Source organism: Pelmatolapia mariae, linkage group LG3_W, assembly GCF_036321145.2.
Source record: "Pelmatolapia mariae isolate MD_Pm_ZW linkage group LG3_W, Pm_UMD_F_2, whole genome shotgun sequence".
In the NCBI taxonomy this organism is placed as follows: domain Eukaryota; kingdom Metazoa; phylum Chordata; class Actinopteri; order Cichliformes; family Cichlidae; genus Pelmatolapia; species Pelmatolapia mariae.
In genome coordinates, this window is record NC_086229.1 from 13,858,149 (window position 1) to 13,873,077 (window position 14,929).

Sequence of the window (14,929 nt, forward strand, 5' to 3'; positions counted from 1 at the left end):
AGAGGTGGTGTTTTTCTTTCGCGTATTGCTCCTGCCTCGGCAGAGTAAAGTTTTCAAGGTGGAAAAAAAGTGTTGAAAGTTTGCTCCATTAGTTTTATCTTTAAGAAATAAAAAAACCATTAAGTTTGACGTCAAAGACTCTTCAGATAAAGTGGCTTCTGAGACATTTTCCCTCACAGACCGGATGCTTTTGTACCTGCTGTTACCTCGAGCTGATTTTGACCCTGAAACACAAATTCTTCCATCAGCTAAAAAGACTGTGAAAAGCTTCGTCCTTTCTCTCGCTCAGAAGCATCAAAGACGAACACTTGGCCAAAAAGAAGATGCCAGCAAAATGAAAAACGTGTTTTCAGCTCAGTGCAGGAGGTCTAAACAAACCTCTGGTTGTCACCTGAACTTCCTGCGCTCGCAAACACACCGTGCTGCCGGCTGTTTCAGGGTCAGAGCTGCTGTGAGCGCTCAGGATATTTATGAGCTGCTGTCTTGGTGATGATGATGTCAGACATGGCGGCTGGTCCTGCTGTTTGAAGAGTGTCTACTGCAGTTGTGAAGAAATCCAGTTCTGGTGTTGTAGTCTCATAGCTGTGAAACGATGGTCTGTAAGAATATGACCTAACAGCCAGAAGGTCCTGGCTTTGAATCCATCCTCTCTGTGTGGGTTCTGGTCCTGGATCTCCTGTAGCTCTTTGACCACCATCATTATTTAAGTCCTTGAGGTTCCAGTTTGTTTGACCTCGCCTACTGTTTTTCTCTCTTGTTACTTCCTGCTTTATTTTGGTACTCTGTCTCTTCTTCCCCTCGACTTTTTTGTCTCGTTGGTTTGATTCTGTCCACCTGTGCCACGTTTCTCTGGCTGTCTTCTCGGTCGGTTCATCTTCTTCATGGTCTCCTGCTCCTGTTCCAGTATTTTGGATTCTGGTACCCTTACTCAGTTTTGGACTGCTAATGGACATTTTTCTCCAGCTTCCAATTAAAACTGTGTTTTCAGCTTATCCACGTGCCTGCTTGTTAGATTAATCCCTGATTTAAACTGACTGTAGATGTTAACGTGAACGTGAGCGTGGATAGCCGGATGAGACTGGTGACCTCTTACTCTGAGAAAGCTGGGAAAGGCTCCAACCCCCCCTCCACACGTCGTAAAGCTCAGCTGGATAAGCAGTGAAAAAATACACAGGCTTGTGGATTTACCGAGCTAAAGAAGTGATTCTGGTGCTAAAATCTGATTTATAAGTGTATCCCAGGTGTGACACACCAGCCTGAGGCTGTTTGTTTGCAGCGTTGTCCAAGCTGATGCTGCTTAGTGGCCTTGTACTTGTTCTTTAAACTAGGCATCAGGAAAGTTTCAGCCATATTTCCAGAAGGCCGTGACAGAACGACAGAATCCACTCTGCATCTGGAGACAGCACAAAAGATGCAGTGAGATAACAACATCATTACAAGGGCAGCTGTCCAGTTTTCCAACACACAGACTCACTGGCTGTATGCCATCACACCCCCGCCATTACAAAGTGTTGTTTTCACCACAGGGGGCGCTGTTTTAAGAGAAGTGAATATTCAGCACTGATGGTGGAGACCAAAGCAGAGCTAAAAGAGAGTGAATACTGAACTGATCTTCATCGGTTGGATGTAAACGTCACTGCAAATAAATCCTGTGGTTGTGAGTCAATAACATTCACAGCATGTGCCAAACACTGCACGTTAACATTGTTTCCTCGTTATGACCATGAAGTGTTTTCCACTGTGGCACTTTCATAATCTTCTCCTTTGGCAAACTAATATAAGTTGTGCAGTGATGTTAAAGACGAGTGTTTCTTCAGCTGTGACTCCCCACACGTCTCAGTGCTGGATGGCAGTCGTGGGTAAATATGAAACCTTTTACATTTTAGGCCTAAAGTTAGATGATGCTACATCAGCCCTTTGTCTTTTCTCCTTCTGGTCCTTTTCTCAGTTTGTAGTTTCTCTGTGTGGACACGATGAATGTGTAAACCTCATTGCTCCTCCCACTCTGCCGTCATTTAAATGTTTTTATTGGCTCCTCTCACTCATCGACTTCTTTGGTTTTTGTGTTTTTGGCTGAAGGAAGTTTTCAATAATCGTGTTTGTTGTTTTCATCTCGACTGAATTTTCTTTTCTGTTTTTTTTGTTAGTTTTTCCTTGTGTGGAAATAAAGATGCTTTTGAGAAACATTTATAGACAAAGAAGGTGAGGTGAAAGTCTTGTATTTACAAATAGCTTATTTCCACAATCTCTAAAACAATATAACGGGTAAGTCCTTACTTGTGTGAATGCGTTGTGTTTATGTGCAACCTGTGTCTGTGTTACCAGCTGCAGGTGTAAATGCTGAATTGGAGGCTTTCTGAGGAGTTTAATAAACCTGAAACGAGGCAAACACACGACTTTAGACCAGTAGACTCGGGTCCAGTCTGGTTTCATTTAGTCTGGCAACAGTGGAAAAGGAAGAAACCTCCAGCTAAAGCGGGGGGGGGGGGGTGTTCTGCAACACCTGGGCGCCAAGATCCAAGACGCCCCTGGTGGTCAGTTAGAAAACAAATGCATGTCTGTGCATCAAGAAACTTTGGTGTCAAAGCTGCAGCAAACCCGACTGATGGACTCGACATGTGACACGTTCCAGTTAAACCTCCTTGGTGACAGTTTGGTATATGCATCCTCCACCATAAGGCTCCTTAGTTCTTTCTTAAGACTAATATAACTGAGTACATAACACAGTTGAATGAGACCACAGGTTTTAGAAAACACAGGCTCTGAAGCATTTGTCTCTGTCATAACACCATCTTCACTTAATTACGATCTGTGAGGCTTTTCAGCAAAGCAGATGTGATAAAGAGGAAAACATGGGTTTTATATTAAATCTCCTCCAGATCTCCAGTGAAGCTCATATTAAATCTGAAACGCTCTAAAACTGGAGTCGGAGTTTTTCCCATTTGGAAAGAATTAACCTGCATTAATACGAATCTGCTGAAACCAAACGTTGTTTTTCTTTCCACTGCAGATATCATCAGAGTCTCCTCGACCTCATCGAATTCATCGTTACCAAAAAAGCCGCAGGCCTGAGCCTTCCTGGCGACTTTACTGACCTGCCCGCTAATCAGCAGCCCCCGCCGCAGGCTGGGACTCTCCTGCTGCTGCTCTGAGGAGACCAAAGACAGAAGACGTCTCGGCTGATCTGGATGCGCTTTGTTTCTGTCATTTCCTGTTTCTACACTGACGCCGATCTGCAGCCTGGACACGGTGGATGTAAAAAAAACCACGCCGCTCTTTTCTCAACACAATTCTTCGCGATGTCGCCTCGCAGGAGGTGACGTGTGGCTCCTCCTAACATGTAGCCAGGACGACCTGAAGAGCCCTCCCACAAACTTTCCTTCAAACAGGCCGATCGCTGCCGGATGAGCGAACGCTCACTCCCAGAACTACCACAAAACAAAAACTGAGACGCTGAGTGAGGGTTCATAAAGTGCTACCGGCTTATTATCAGCCACGCCACTTCCTATTTTCATCTTTAATCTTTGTATTCTGAGTAATCATCTTTTTAATTAATGGTGACGGCGGCATGAAATCTTCCCCGCCGCCCTCCTTTTCTCCCGGTGCCACCTGAAACCAATTAGCAACAGCAGATCTAGATGGGGATTAGACACGGGAGGAGCAGCCGCGATTAGACACAAACACAACGACAGAAGAAGAGAGCCTGAGAACAAAGCCGGAGCCAGACGGAGGCGGGGTTAGGGAGGAGCCCGCCGTCCATTCTGGGTAATCGATAGAAGGGAGGAGTAGATATGGATACGGCCGGATTGGGGAGGCAACCCTCAGCAGACGCAACAGCCAGGTGTGAGTCAGCAGGTAGAGTCGATTGTCAGTGCCCAGAGTCTTGACTGACAGGAGCTCCGGCTGCCCGGGACTCTTTGTCATTCCCTGCACGGAGCGGGAGAGCACGAGGAGAGACTGCTGGCTCGTCTCCACAATCAGGGCCAATTAAGAGAATTTGATTATATGCCTTAATCTTGGCAGTCAGGTGGAAAAAGCAGACAGAAAGAGAAAGAGGAGGCAGAGCAGGTGCCACCGATACACACCATTATCTCCGTCCATCTCTAATTGAGTTTGTTGCTGCCCTCGCCGGGTGCTCGCCTCATCTCCTCTACAAAAGAAATCTGTCTTCAAGAGTTTTTCTCGAGAGAAAAACAGAAAAGAGAACAGAGAAATAAAGGCAAGGCCCTCTGTTTCCTGCCTTAAATGCTCTTTCTTTACCTTCTGCAAACACTTTCACTTGGATCTCCCTTCAGAGACATTCCCCATCTCCCTCACCCTTTCCAAGTCCCTTTTCATCCCACCTTCCAGACTCACAGTCCCAGTATGGACGTGTCCACTCTCCCTGCAGTTTTCACAATCTCCATATCAAGAGTGAGATAAAAGTATTATAGAGGAGAGGGCAGAAAGCAGCGAGAGGCTGAATCTGCAGAGGACGGAGCACAGACTTTATTTCCTCCCATCGACCGTCCCCAAAGCTTCGATTCCTCTTCTTAAACTCCCTCCTCTCCCCTGGAGCTTTTCCAAGCTCTCCTCTGTGGATCGTACTCTCTGCAGTGATCGTCCGTCCCGGACTTTTCCCAGATTTAACCGACCTCCGTCATCCGAAGCAATCCTTTGATATCGGCTCCTCGCGTCCTCATCTTCATTCCGTGAGTACTTCATTTTCCTGCCTCCTCTCCCTCTCTCCTTCCTTTGTCCCTCCCAGTTTTGTTCCAAGATGATGTGATGGATGAAAACAGGCAGTCACAGTATCACACAAAGGTTTGCTAGACTGAGGTTGGGTTTTTGTTGAGACTGTTGAAACAGGTTCTGGCTTCTTCTCCTGAACTCGGGGGCTGTTGCTTTGGATTGAACATGTTGGACTCATTCATGTGACAAGAGGAACATGCTAACACTGCTAACACATAAGAAAGAAAAACTGTCATTTTCACTGCACCAACAATGTTCATTACTCACATCATTCACGACTGCACCTGTCAGGGTGAGCGGTTCTCAGTGCTGACCTGGTGCTGCTCGCACCAATGATCGACATCTCTATGTAATGTGGTGTTAGCATCAGCATGAAGCTGTGTTATCGCCCTGCACAGCACAGCCGGCACAGCACAGCCGGCACAGCTCCTCTCTCTGAGGGACACCAGCAGGTGTGGCTGCCTGTTGGAAAACCTGAGATGAAGTTGTTTCTTTACAACACACCGCCATGTGTCTGATTCTTTTCACCGAGAATCCAGAAACCCATTAATGACAGAGCGGTGGTGATGTCCATCGTTTATGTACAGGCTGTGGTTAAATGCTAAGATGTTGTTGTGCTACATTTTGTTGAAGACTCTTATTTTGAAGGGAACAGTTGACGGTGATATTGCTGGTGGCTCATCAGTGGATATAAACTTCCTGGACATTTGTTCAGTGAAGATCTCGTTTCTTTCTGTTGGTGGAGGTGAGAGCGCTGTGTCGGCTGCTGCTGCATGCAGAGACAGAGCATTTAGCTCAGGCGTGACCCTGTGGGAGCCGTGCAGGTTTGTGGCTTCCTGCCGTCATCTGAACCACTGCTGCACACGACTGCAACGCAGCACACATTTTTACTCTTGGTGCTTTGAATCGATCAGGTCGCCTGATATTTGCTGTGCTGCTTTAGTTATAGGCAAAACTTTAGAGGGATAAAAGTCTAATGATGGCAAACATATGATAGAGTAGTAGCTACGCTTTTTTTGCTCCTTTTATTGAACAGATTAGGCATCAAAGACAACAGATCTAGTATCAGATACAGCATGAATGGTAGAGACAGGTAGGGGCTGGTTGCAAAGTGGCTTGCAGCATCGCTGTGACGTTTACTAACTGGTTATCAGCTGATTTGAGCCAGCATTAACGTCCTAAGACCCGAACTCTTCCATGGCATGCATTTTTAATTTCTGTTTGATATTTGGACTGATTGGGACCTGATGAATGTAAAAACAAAGAATTATCCTTTTTTTTTTTACCTGATTTTTGTTTCTAAGGAAAATGAGAGCCACATATGAGGATATTCGTTTAAAATGTTGATTGAACAGTAGCAGTATAATGTCCTCGTAAGTGGATATCAGGCCCTTGTGGAGCAAAATTGAGTATTTTGGTCTAAATAACCCAAAATGTGATGTCCACATATGTGGATGGCAGGTCCTAGGAGGTTAAGAATAGTTGCCTGGATTTTACATCCAGTATCACTTATGTTTCCTGCTAATATCAGCTGAGACTCACTCTTGTTTTTGGAAATCTCCGCTATAAAACAGAAAACTTCCAAAAGTCAGCCATGGTGGGCTCCTGCAGGTCAGCGTGTTCTCCTCTTGCCGTGCACAGCTAGGTGTGAGCTATGCAGAGTTTGATGAAAAGTACAGCGAGTTAAAGAAATGCAGCTCTTCTCATAAGTGGATGAAATTGCTGGAAGGTGAGCGCTTTGGAAGGTCTTTGCTCTCGTGTGTGCCGTCATCTCTGAACTACCAGCAGCTTTAAAGGTTATGGATGAAACAGAGAAAACACGAGAGCAAAGCTGGATTTACTCAGACACAGAGTTTGGACGCCTCTCAGCATACATGTCACTGCATTGTTAAACACACACACACACACACACTTGCTGGTCCTGTGATAACACCATTATCTCTGCTCCTTGAAGGTGTACACAGAAATCCACCAATAAAGGACATTTAAGATTGCCTGAACGTCGTCTCGAGTCTGGCAGTAATCTGGTGACTGTCCAGCAGAGATGCTAATGGCTAATTCTGCATCATTTTAATGTTAAAATGATCTGATCGTTTGTTAATCACAGCTGTGTGTTCCTGTTAGATGAGCTAAAACTTTCTATTTCCTCCATTTGACTCTAAAGTCCAAGGACGAGGCTCAGGACGAAGTGAAATTACAGGTGAAACCCCTCTGCTGGAAAATAGGCCATAATTATTACTGTGGAGCTTTGGTTACATATTTAAACCGCCACACCTCATCCAGACACAGATCCACTTCCTCTGGGGATTAAGTTATATCATCCTGTGTGTCTTCCCTCCTCTCCTCATCTCTCTCCTCTCCTTCCGTTCTCCTCTCCCCCTCTGTCCATCTTTTCTAAATCTCTGTGCTGGATATAGCCTGCATCCTAAATGTGCCTCCCTCCTCCTCTTCCTCTCCTCTGCATGTGTTGGACTGCGTCATCGTAGGCGTTCAGCGGTCAGGCTCCGTGCTCCCTGCATTCAATCCTTCGTCTTTTTACATGCGATAATAGTACACAAGACTCAGAAGTCATGGTCCCACGTAGGAAGAGCAGATCAATGAGTCTTTATTCAGCTGGTGAACCCCCGCCTGTGTGTGTGTGTGTGTGTGTGTGTGTGTGTGTGTGTGTGTGTGTGTGTGTGTGTGTGTGTGTGTGTGTGTGTGTGTGTGTGTGTGTGTGTGTGTGTGTGAGAGAGAGAGAGGCGCAGTGATGGGCTGAGAGTGTGTGATTTGAATTTTGATCTGAAATAATGGAGGAGAGGTGCGTTCTGAGATGAGCTCCTACACGACTTGATTGGCTGATTATGGATGACTGCGTTTCCCGAACGCCACTCGCAGCTTCTTCGTGTTTATCAGATTCTATTGGACAATTAACTCTGGGTGCTTTAGTTCAGAGGCGTGATAATAACCTGGAGGTGTTAAAACAAAAGAGTTTGATTAATGCAGTAAAGTCTTAACCTGTCCAAAAATAAGTTCTATTAATGAGAAAAAGAAGTTACATCTGTGGTTCAATACGTCTGTGGGTTCGGTGTGCTGTTTAAATGTGAAGGCGGCCCCTGAAAAACACGTGTGCATGGAGCACGTGCTGCTTGAAAGCCTGTTCATACCTTTCAGCACTGATGGAGCTTTTCCAGATGTGCCAGCTGCCAGGGCCACAGGCACTGATGCTTTCAGAATAAACATTATTCTGAAATTGTTCCAGTTTTGGTGATCCTCTGCTTTCTATCAATCATATGACCCCCTATGAGCGAGCACTTTGGCGACAGTGGGAAGGAAAAACTCCCACTCAGGCAGAACCAGGCTCAGGGAGGGGCGGGGCCATCTGCTGCCACCGATAACAAGTATGATTCAGTGCAGAGAGGTCTATTAACACATATTGAGTGAAGAAGAAACACCCAGTGCATCATGGGTTAGAGTCATAGGAGCAACAAGCAAGCTAATGACCTCATTAGCTGCAAAATGAGACCTGCTGCTGCCATCGAAGAAATTTCAGGTTAAACACCTGATATGTTCTTTTTTGTGAATAAAATTGAGTTTATGACTGAGATTTCATTCACACAGAGTATTTCAGGTAAATCATGATCATCTTCTTAGTCCCACCATGCTTCCAAGATCTCCCTCATTCTTTTAGACGCCTCATTTTCTTTGTTCCCACCTGAAGAAAAACACCAACAATAAAACAGAGATAATGTTTTTGCTTTCAGCCGGCTGAACTCATGACGGTGATTCAGGGCACTGGGTCGTTACACCGTGGCCCAGAATAATACTCGTGTTAAATCTGTGCTGCAGAAAATGCCACGGTCCTGGGCTTCTTCGATTTTAGGATCACTGGTGTTTTGCTTAGAGCCGTTGTCTGTTACCATGGTCACAGTTTTCCTTTGGTGTTTATTTCCTGGGTTGTTGTGATATTTCATCTTCATTGTTCATCTGCCCGTCTGTCCCCGTGTTGTGTCTCTGTGCTGTCTCTCTGGTCGGCCCTGTTGTGTCATGTCTCCGTGTTTCTTTGCCTTCTGCATGTGTCAGGGTTGTGTCCGTCTCATGTTATGTTTCCTGTTTTAGTTTGAAGGTCCTTCGTCTTGTGTGTGCGGTGTTCTTCTTTGCTTCCCTTGGTTGGTTAGCAGATTCTGTTCAGCTGTGTTCCCCAGATGTCTCCACTCTGTCCTTACCACCTGTGTCTGTCCAGTGTTTCCTTGCAGAGTCCTAGTTGACTTCCTTGTTTCTGCTTCTGAGTCCTGCATTTGGGTCCTAACTCTGCTTCATGACAGAAAAACATGTAGCTTGTTTTTTTTAAATATATTTCAGCACTTTAAATGTGAATCCATTCACTTTCTAATATGATTATGAAGATGAGATTATAAATAGGTCTGAAGTGAAAACGACTTCCTGCTAATATCTCCTGATGCGCATGGACTCTGTAGAATGACGGGTGTGCCGCGTGGACTCGTATCAGGCCGTCGCTCTTATTCTTCTTGCTTCGGCTCTCAGAATAAAGGACTGCAGCAGCAGTGCATGCAGGATCAAATGTTTTGTCTAAAGTGCAGTCAGAACATCTGAATCCAATTTATTGGCATCATTTCAGCTTTTCAAGTTTTCTAGTTTTACTGTTGTTGCCACAAATCTTTGTTTCTGTCCAAAGTAAGTACGCGAGGGAGACGAAGGCTGAATGGAGCTGAAATGAACACACTAGCACTTAAACACAACATGATACTGATCACAAGGCGTAAACATGCCACGGTTCCACAATCTAAGGATTCATGTCTGCTGGCAAAGCCGAACCTCCACAGGACTGCAAAAGAGAAGACTTCAGCAAACAGTTATTAGAAGTATTAATAATTACTCTGTGCAGTGCAGTTCACCTTAACTCACCTGGAGACTCGTCCACATGAGGACGCATAAACAGCTGAAGCTCTGCAGGAATATATTCAAACCAAATCTGGTTGAAATGGGGACGTTTCCTTCGCCTATTAAACTCGCTATCATGGAGCGAATTTGACTTGGAACGTCTCCGCCTTTAAACTCGGTCACATCCATCCCCACTCTATTAGATGCCACAATCAGCCGCAGCTCCTAAAGAGCTTCTGTCTGGGAATGCTATTACCTGCAGTAAGTAATGGCGGAGGAAGATAACGATTATGGAGCCTCCATCATTTTTCCTGCTCGCCTTTCCCGCACATACCACAGGTGGAGTGAGCTCAGCGGATGGAAGCTTTAAGGGGGTCAAACCTCCTCCGTCACTGTCTGGGCTGCACGCAGTGGATAATTGAGGCAGCTGTATTGATATCCTGCTCCACCGCAATGAAGGAAAATCACCTCTATTTACCGTTAATGGCTTCGGGAGACGGACACCGTTAATGCTGAGCAGGAAGCAGAAGAGCTTCAGGGAGAGTTCATTGTAAAAATGAGCCTAAAAGCAAACAATGGAAACGCACATGACAGGAGATAAAACAGCGCATGTCTGAAAGTTGGTCGACTAAAGCTGCTCGCTGCTGTCCACAGGAGGATCGCCTTTATTCTCCCGTGATGATGATGATGATGATCAAACTCTGCAGGCTGCCATTGAACATTCACTTCATTTATTTGTGGCTGTTCTTAATTCAACCCCACTGCATTGAGCTATTTGACACTTTCAGCTCTTTCTGCCGCCTCACATTTTCTCTCACTGGCTTCGATCTGCAGACGCTCTCAACATTTCAACTGGAAACTGTTTCCATTGTTTGCTCTGACAGCAGCTGTTCCTGCTGTCACACAGCTAATCACCAGGCTGACACGCCTGTAGCCTTTCTTACAGTTTGGTCATTTCAAATCGGACTCAGCTGAAAAAATAAATCTTAAGTCATTCTGCATATATATATATTTCATTTTTCATGCACACTGGACCTCTCTGAGAAGTACATTCAATATTCAAAACGAATCCATCTGTTCAGAAACACCCGTCCTGTAATTGCTCATTTAGATTGCAGAGGTGGTGCCCACGGGTGGATTAACCGTCACAGAGACTGGGGTTGAGGTGGTGTCCTGTGAAAGCCTGGCCTGCAGCTTTCCTGGATGTGTGATCAGAGAAAAGTTTGTCTTTTATGTTTATAAGACAAACTTTATAAGGGAACAGTTGTTTCCGGGGTTTACGTCAGACCTTATCCCTGATGATCATTTCTCCCTCGGTAATAAACACACATTTATTATTGGCACGACGAACATTTTGTCCTTCCACACCGAATGCTTGGTTATTGATTCAGTTATTAATGTCTCACTTTTAGCCAACGAGCTCTTCTGTTCTTGATGAAATCTACAACATTTGAGAAACCAGAAGAATGAAGGTGGGGATGGTGGAGGCTGACGTAGATGAGAGTAACCAGCGGTGTAACTGGCGTGTGAAATATTGCGGTGGGCTGCGTGGGGCCTGTGGATCGCTGTAATGACGTTACAGAGACGTTTGATTTTGTGCTTCTGGGTCGATGTTTTAAAAAGGTCAGCTTCATAGTTCGTGCCAGGAAAGAGATCAGATCTGACGTGGATGTGGATTTATGTTTGAAAGTGTAATGTCTCAGTTATGACCAGGGTTGAATTATTCATAGAGATTCATATAAATGTGAAGGGGCTGTAATGTTTGTTGTCTCCTGTTGAAGGAGACGTACACTGACTGATGGCTTCAGTGGAGCTGCAGCAGTGAAGCTGCAGGAGGATCCCTCTGCCTGCACTCAGCTTTCTTCTTTCATTATTATTATTATTATTATTCCTGCATTAGTGTAATTGTGCACTGCGGTCCTTCAGTTCCTGCCAGAGAAAAGCACCTTTTAATGGGGCTATTGGTTTTCACCGAGGCTAACCTTGGCATTTATGTTCTACGGCTTTACTTCTTCATTTTCACTGCAGGCTTTATTTAGTAAAGATGTTCTTTTATACGCAGCTTACACATCAGCAGTCATTAAATCTGTAGCTTCAATGTAAAATCTATAATGTTTGCATACCATTTTTTAAATTCAGTGCATTTTTCATCTGCAGCTGTGCCCTCTGTGCAGAACAGCAGATCCAAGTTCTCACCCACACTGGTTCCCACTAGCAGTCCTTGCTACCTTTAAGCGGTACCCAGGGCCACTGCAGTAGCTGGTAGTATCTGTCAGTACCTGCTGGTCTCAGCAGACTGTACAGCAGCTGTTGTCACCAGTTTTATGCTGAAGCCATAACCTCGAGTCACAAGAACCAGGTTTCCATTATTAAAGCCGTATATATGAGCAGTTACTATATTAGTGCTATCAGCCGAATCCAAACTGTAGTAAAAATTAAACTATTTCTTGGTTTGTTGTTGGTGTGTTTTTGCTGGTTGTCCCAGAGTAGTCATGTGACAGTGACCAGCAGCTGGTCTCCAGCAGTAATCCTTCCAAACCAACACAGTGACTGGTTACCATCAGTGCAAGCACGCAGTGGTGGTCCCAGTGGTCCCAGTACCATGCACTACAGCAGCCCCCAGCAGGCAGCATCAATCCCCACTGGACCTGTTTGCCATGACAGACGCCTGGTGGTAAAGATGTCATGAGTCATCACTGAGCTTCTGGCCATAACAGCAACATTATTATTGGACGGTCTTTACCTTATTTGTTCTATTTATCCGCAACACCTTAAAGGCCGCTCTGTGAAAACCGGTCCGTGACAGAAAAGGTCGAGGACCGCTGCTCTAACTGATAATGAAGCTACCTCAGGTGCGGTCAGGCAGGTATACCAGGATCGCTTTGGGTTTAGAACACATTTTGTGTAATTATAACAGTATGTCCTGGTTACATTAGAAATGATTTCAGTATAGTTTTTAATAAACGTGTAAGAAAGAAGAACACTCCCACATGCTGTCCACGTCTCCAGCGGACACACAGCCAGCGGCTGGTTGGAGGACGTTAGTTGGTTTTCATTGTAAATTCGTTACTTCAGATTCTTAATCGTTTCCTGTTGGTGGAGACATTGATCATGTGATCGGTGTCTGCAGGTGTCTGGGCATTATGTATCTGCAGACTGTGCGTGTGTGTGTGTGCGTGTGCGTGTGTGTGTGTGTGTGTGTGTGTGTGTGTGTGTGTGTGTGCGTGTGTGTGTGTGTGTGTGTGTGTGTGCGTGCGTGTGTGCACTGCAGCAGCATCCTCCCTGTTCACATAACTAAACATGGACGCTGTGACCTTTCCATGAAACACACTGATTCCTCCCGGAGGCTCTGATCTCTCATCGATCCTGCGTCTTAACTGTACTTCAGGCAGGAAATGAAGATGAAAGGCTTCAGAATATGAAGTGTAACAAAAAGCAGCTCCAGCTCGATACATGGAACCCTTCCTGGCCCCGCTCGATCCCGAATATGAACCTCTGCAAACCTTTAATGAGCTCGCTCTCTGCAAAACAAGCATCAGATCTGTTTGTTTGTTTCCACTTTTACTGGCAAACACATGATGCTGAGATACATGAACTACTTTGTGTGTTAAGATTTGGAAATTCATTGGTCCACGCACTGGTTACACATACTGTAGTTATCGGCCATAAGTTGGTGGTACTGTGATAGTTTGAGGTACTTCTACTAAAACGTCGTTGGTGTTTATGTGTTTCCCAAGAAGACGGCAGCGACACTCGCAGCAGTTAGCAGTTATGCAGTTACACACACACACACACACAAAGCCAATGCACTTTGTTCCTTCGCAGTACAGACTGCATCACATACAACAGAACCAGATGAGGCCGTACGGTGAAGTGAGAGAGGATTTCTGCTTTTCTTTATCCACCAAGCAGACATGTGTGCTCCTTCCTGTCTCCACTCGTTCCTCTCAGGTCGTCCACAGCTTTGTTCTGAGACCAGAGGAAGCTGATGCTTACCCCTCCATCAGTGCTGCTTTGTGCCGTAGCTTTCACGACGCCACCGCATATTCGTACCGTTTCCTGCTTCCAGTACAGACACTTAGAAAGAGGCAGCAAAATAATGTGAAGTCTATCTAACGGTGATGGGATGATAATTAATGGGTCTTCATGTGGGGGGGGGGCTGCGGGACGGCGCTTTAAAAGCTTAAGCAAACAAGAAAGTCTTAGAGTTCCTCCAACTTTTCAGATAATTGTTTCACAGCAATCGATGCTAACGAGCAGTGAGGAATGAGCTGTGATTATTCAGACGCCGCAGAGGCTCCACAGACGTTCGTGCTGCAGGCCCCGGGTACGTTCTCATAACCAATGGCAACAATTTAAAGAAATCAATTAGGGAGTCCTGCTGACGCTTCAAATCTGTGGCCTGCAGTCCCACCAAAACTAGGAAAGTCACATGATACGGGTCAGTTATCGCCAGCTTCACCTCGTGGAAAGGAACAGCAGATTGTGAATTAGGCTCCCGGGGGATTGTGGGTAAGTTTGACAGGGAAAGTGTGTTAAAGAACGGGACCGAGAGCTTTTCAAGCAGCTGTGGAGGCAGATACACTGATAACTCACAGATCGCTTATGATCGCGCGTCACTATGACCTTCCTGACATCACTGTGACATCAGTATTTTCTCCTTTGTCTCTCTGACTTGACAAAGAATTTACAAAGTGGTGTTTGAAAGGCTCTGAAATGGTTTGCAGCCCTGTGACCCCTCGGTGCTGCGTCTCTGACCCAAAGGTGCAAATCGTCCCCACAAACAGAAACCTCACACGGGACCGAGTGATGTGTGTTTGAAGATCAGCTTGTTGGGTTTTTAAGAGTTTGCAGAGTTGCTGCTATTTTCAGCGCGAGCTGCTTTGTGAACACTTCCACTTCCCCGCTGACCTTAAACCCCTGCAAAAAGCAAACGTCTGTATTCAACCGACCTGCATTTCACAGGCATGCATCACCGCTGCGACTGCAGGCAGCACGTCAGCCGAGGAGGGAGACCAGGAGCCTTTCATCTTATTTTTACTTCAGCTTGTTCTCTCACCAGACACAGCCTGAACCGTGTGCATGGCATCGTGTGGCATTAAAAACACACCATCTTCACTCAACACCTCCTCTCCATATTTGGTTTTATCTACTCCATCGTCTACTTCCCAAAAATAAAATCCAACCGAAGGTTTTGGAGGAAGTGCTGCACACAATGTAGAGGCACAAGTATGAGATGATACGAGGTCTGCTGAGCTCAAGTCATCAAAGAAATCCCTCCAGAGGTGCAGGAGAAGAAGACGTGCAGGACTGACGA

General features: G+C 45.5%; 1 protein-coding gene across 1 annotated transcript in view; it reads left to right on the forward strand.

The window, feature by feature from the left end:
* The window catches only part of LOC134624235 (glutamate receptor ionotropic, kainate 5-like), a 205,449-nt gene that overhangs the window by 13,642 nt on the left and 176,878 nt on the right, over positions 1–14,929 (forward strand). The window contains exon 2 of the mRNA XM_063469197.1: positions 3,011–4,691. The gene's annotated coding sequence lies outside the window, so the exon portion shown is untranslated. The remainder of the gene's footprint in view (positions 1–3,010; positions 4,692–14,929) is intronic.